The 5,209-nt window shown below is 46.3% G+C and overlaps 1 long non-coding RNA gene across 2 annotated transcripts; it reads left to right on the top strand.

The window, feature by feature from the left end:
• The first annotated feature begins 268 nt into the window (after positions 1-268).
• LOC144248666 (uncharacterized) lies at positions 269-3,028 on the top strand. 2 transcript variants are annotated; one of them, XR_013341981.1, is made up of 7 exons: positions 269-343; positions 422-463; positions 557-609; positions 712-755; positions 837-877; positions 959-1,092; positions 2,374-3,028. It is a non-coding gene; the product is annotated as an uncharacterized LOC144248666 (long non-coding RNA). The 2 variants fall into 2 exon arrangements; XR_013341980.1 differs by having other exon boundaries at positions 959-1,096.
• Positions 3,029-5,209: the final 2,181 nt, after the last annotated feature.

Here is a 5,209-nt window from a genome sequence, read left to right as displayed (position 1 = left end):
CACTTGTCTCTGGTGCACTCTGTGTTCTTTGGGTCTCTCGGTCCTTTCTTCTCCTCAAAAGCTCTCTCTCCCTGTCCTGTGTCACGGGTGTCTGCACGTATTTGTCCCACAGCTGCTCTGCCCTGCTGCATAGCCTGTAATAGCACAAGTCCTGGGGACTTGAAATTTGTAATTTGCAGGGTGTAGTTGGGCTCTAGATTGTATCAGGAGATTGACATAACATGTTTGGTGCTGTTAAGTTGTCCTGCAGCCATTTGACACTAGTCCTAACTTCCTTTCAGATGCAGACAGTTCAAATCTGTGGCAGAGCCCCAGTCCTGGGTGAGGGTGCTGCCATGATCAGGTCAGTCATTGTTTGCATTTGCAGGGGAAGCCTAAAGGGTGACCATGTTACAGCAGTGTTCTTTGCCTTTATTTTTAGGAGGTCCAGGCAGATAGCAGCAGTCAAGGCCCTGTGTGCCAGGTGAGCAGTGGACAGAAGGAGTTGTTCTTGCTCAGGTTTCAGGTTTTGGTGCAATTCTAAGCATCCACTCTTGGTTACTTTGTTTTATTTTAGGCAGTCATCTTGCAAGATGTCTCTGGTCCGGATGTCTGGATGTCCAAGGCCAGGTGGGTGCAAGCGTAAGGTCTGGGTGGGTGTGCTTTTCAGGGCAGGGGGATGTTGTTTTCACAGTATCTCAGTGTGGGTTGTTTTGCTTTGTTTTTTTGCAGGTGCTGTCGCTGCCCTAGCTGTGTGAAGGAACAGAGGCGAGCGGGTGAGTTGGCATTTTGGCACAGTGACTCACAGGTGACCCTTATGCAGCAGCATGCTAAGTGTGTACCTTTTTGTTTTTCAGGTATCCTCCAGGCAGCTTGTGGAGTCAAATTGAGACTTCAGGTGAGCCGGGGCAGCGGTGTGTCGGAGTTTCGGGGATTCCTCTTTTCGTGGGCACTAGTTGCATTTTCTGTTTTGTCTTAGGTACCCTGAGGAGGAGCGTAGCTGAAGTTTGGAAACGGCAGCACCGAAGCTGATGCAGAGAACGTCTCGCCGTCCACATCCAACTGACATTGGATTCCATCCGGTTGTCTTGCAAAAGCCAAGTGCTGGGGCCAGTAGGTGGGAGATGGGGGGAAAACCTTTACTATCACAGGAGGCTATTTGATGTTAGCTTGGAGAATAGGCCCATAGTGGGACGGGCCCCTCGGGAGCAAAGGGAGAGGGTTTCTCCTCAGCCCCCCCAGAGTCTTCGCCGGGCAGGGCAGTTCCGATCCCTCTCTGGTTCTCGTGACGTTCGCATCGGCGGCCTTCTTTGACTCTTGACATTGTCGTGGATCTTTTCACCATAGGAGCCCGCCTTCATGTCTGGAGCTATAGCTACAGTCACCCTGTAGTCATTTCTTCCTTCTCTAGGCCTACTGAGCTTCTTAGGCTTCCTCTTAAGTGCTTTGGCACTAACATCTTGAAAGGAGTTGCATGTCATCATCAAGTGCTACTGCCCTAGGGCTTTCTTTTCTTTGGCATCATCAGCCCATGGCTCATCTTGGCTTAGGAATCTTGGGTCCATAAGGTGAAATTGCCAGGCAGTTTCCACTTGTGTCCGTGTCACGTTGTCTGTGTCATAGGCCTTTGTTACATCTCCATGCTTTAGCAACATCATTTTGTGCTGTATTGGCCATATTTTGCTCACGTACCTTCCCGGATATCAATTATTCTGGCATTTTTACATATTTACTTTTTGGGTCCGGACGATGTACACGAGATGTTCTCATCCGTCTTCATTCTCAGTTTTGGTAGCCCTTCTCATGGACTTCCGTACGGAGCTTATTAGCCCCTCATCACCTGACCACAGTAGTTCCGTAGCATCTGCCTTCTCAAAGGATATAGGGCTCAAAAATTAGTCTTCTGGAGAATTATATCAAGTCCTCACTTATCTTGTATCTCTGTCAGCTTACGTTGTATGCACTTATGATGCACCTACCTGTGTCTGCTTCTATTGTATGTGCGTATGTTGCGCCTACCTATGTTAGCTTATATTGTTTGTGCTTATACTGTATGTACCTACGTTGGCTTATGTTGTTTGTGCTTATACTGTATGTACCTACGTTGGCTTATGTTGTTTGTGCTTACACTGTATGTACCTACGTTGGCTTATGTTGTTTGTGCTTATACTGTATGTACCTACGTTGGCTTATGTTGTATGCACCTCTGTTGTGGCAATTATGATCGGAGCTGCCTTGCCCGGGCAAGTAGTCACGCTCAGGTAGAGCAGTTATAAAGCTTTGCCGTTCATCTGTTCTCTACGGGGTTTGGGGTACAACACTGATGGGCCCAGAGTTGGTATAGCTCCTAGCTCTCAGATAGTCAGTCACTGACCGCCTCCCCTTGTCTCGTAGGTCCCCGGGTGCCTACAGAATTTCCTGGAATCTACCATTTGACATGGAGGTCCTGCGGTCAGAAGAAGCGTTTAAGCATATTCTTCAGTGCAGCGTTTCACGTAAGGGTGGCAGCCAGCGTGTCAGCAGAAGAATGTGTGAGAGTGTGACTGTCTGTGTCTGTCTGTGAGAGTTTGTGTGTGCTTGTGTCTGCAGCTGTGTGTGTGTGTGGAGCAGATACAACCTTGTGTGTATGGCCTTTGCCTTTCAGGGGGGGTTTTCATCAGGCAGGAGGATTTTTTGGGAGTCTCCGGAGCGAGTTGCCGTGAATGTGAGTTTGTGCGTAACGCGAAGGGGGCGTGCACGTCGGCGGAGCGTTTTGCGCCGTTTTTGTTCCGGGTGCGTCATAACAATAAAAGCGTTGTGGACTTTTCTGAAATGGAGACACGGTTATATTGTGTCAATATGTATTTGGCTTGTAGTACATTATATTGTTCTGTCTTTGCAGTTGTTCCTATCTTTTGATGTATTTTGCTGTATGTAAATTGGACTTGTACTTTTGTGCCTAGGTATGATGTATTCTTTGTTGTATTTGTCTCTGTACTTGCATTTGTATGCATTGTTTCCCTGTGTATTGCTGAAGTTTAAGGGAATAAAGATTAATCAGCCCTAATAATGATGCCTCTTACCCTCTGCCCTGCCCACCATTCATCTCCTGTCTTTCTTTGGTGTGGTTGAGTCCTATCATTTTCACCCTTTTTCTCCCTTTGCCTCTTACTTTCCTCTGTAGTCTATTCCTCACTTTATCCTTCCATGTGTCACTCTTTGTCTCTGCCTGTGTTTTCCTTTGTTTCCATTTCTAACACATCTCTATGTTTCTCTCACCCTATTTCCTTCTCACCCTATTTTCTTCCATTCCTCTACATGTATTTCCCCATGTCTCTTTGTCTGTCTCTTTCAATCTAGGTTTCACTATGTTTTCTTCTTTTTTTTTCCTTTGTCAGCCTTTGTCTTTCTAACACTTGCTATCATTGTCTTTGTCTCTGACCCTTTTTCCTTTTCTGTCCAACTTTAACTTTTTTGTCTAACTCTCTATTTCTTTCTCTCTTGAACCCTACCTTGTGTTCAGTCTCTCCATTTGTTTTCCTGTAGGTTTTCAGCTCTATTTCTTCTTTTTCTTGTCTCTCTATTTGCTTTTCTCTTTCATTTCAAGTGCTTCCTTTTCTGTTTGTCTTTCACTCTTTTTCTCTTTACCCCTCCTTTCTTTTGCCTTTCTCTTTCCAATCTGACTTTTTTAGTTTTTCTTTTTATCTCTCTTTTATTTTTCTTGCTCTGTTTTCTTCTTACTCTCTTCCTTTTCTTCTTCTCACTCTTTCTTCTTGCTCTCTTCTTCTCTCTTCTTCTTCCTCTCACTATCCTCGTCTTCTCCTCGCTCTCTCCTCTTCTCCTCACTCCTCTTCCTCCTCTCTCCTCACTCCTCTTCCTCCTCTCTCCTCTTCTTCTCACTCTCTCTCCTCTTCTTCTCACACTCTCCTCCTCTTCTCGCTCTCTCCTTTTCTTCTCACTCCTCTTCCTCCTCTCCTCTTCTTCTCACTTTCTCCTCTTCCTCCTCTTTCTTCTTCCTCTGACACTCTCCTCTTCTTCTTACTCTCTCCTTTCACTCTCCTCTTCTTCTCACACTCTCCTTTTCTTCATCTCACTCTCTCCTTCTCACTCGCTCCTCTTCCTCCTCTCTCCTCACTTTCTCCTCTTCCTCCTCTCCTCTTCTTCCTCTCTCCTCTTCTTGTTCTCTCTTCTTCTCACTCTGTCCTCTTCTCACACTCTCTCCTCACACTCTCTTCATCTCTCTCTCCTTTTCTCCTCACTCTGTCCTCTTCCTCCTCTCTCCTCTTCTTCCTCTCACTCTCTCCTCTTATTCTTCTCACCCTCTCCTCTTCTTCATCTCACTCTCTCCTTTTCTTCTCACTCTGTCCTCTTCCTCCTTTCTCCTCACTTTCTCCTCTTCTTCCTCTCTCTTCTTCTTCCTCACTCTCTCCACTTCTCACCTCTCCTTTTCTTCTCTCTCTCCTTTTCCTCCTCTCTCTCTCCTTTTCCTCTCCTCTTCTTCTCACTTTCTCTTCTTCCTCCTCTTTCTTCTTCCTCTGACTCTCTCCTCTTCATCTTACTCTCTCCTCTCACTCTCCTCTTCTTCATCTCACTCTCTCTTCTTCTCACACTCTCCTTTTCATCTCACTCTCTCCTTCTCACTTGCTCCTCTTCCTCCTCTCTCCTTTTCTCACTTTCTCCTCTTCCTCTCCTCTTCTTGTTCTCACTCTCTTTTCTTCTTCTCACGCTCTCCTCTTCTTCTCACTCTCTTCTTCATCTTTCTCCTTTTCTTCTCAGTCTCTTCTCTTCCTCCTCTCCTCACTTTCTCCTCTTCCTCCTCTCACTTCTTCCTCCTCTCTCTTCTCACTCTCTCCTCTTTCTCCTCTCTCCTCTTCTTCTCACTCTCTTTTCTCACTCTGTCCTCTTCTTCTCACACTCTCTTCATCTCACTCTCTCCTTTCCTTCTCTCTCTTTCCTCTTCCTCTTCTCTCCTCCTTCACACTCGCTGCTCTTCCTCCTCTCTCCTATTCTTCTTCTCTCTCCTCTTCCTCCTCTCCGTCTCCTCTTCTTCCTCTCACTTTCTCCTCTTCCTCCTCTCTCTTCTTCCTCCTTTCTTCTTCTTCTCATTTCTTCCTCCCACTCTCTCCACTTCTCACTCTCTCCTCTTCATCTCACTCTCTCCTTCTCACTCTCTCCTTTTCCTCCTCTCTCCTTCTCACTCTCTCCTCTCTCTCATCTTCCTCCTCTCTCCTCTTCTTCCTCTCACTTACTC

The sequence above is a fragment of the Lonchura striata genome, unplaced genomic scaffold (assembly GCF_046129695.1).
Source record: "Lonchura striata isolate bLonStr1 unplaced genomic scaffold, bLonStr1.mat Scaffold_236, whole genome shotgun sequence".
NCBI lineage: Eukaryota > Metazoa > Chordata > Aves > Passeriformes > Estrildidae > Lonchura > Lonchura striata.
The sequence above is the reverse complement of the archived record's forward strand: the minus strand, read 5'-3'. Positions and strand labels throughout refer to the sequence as shown.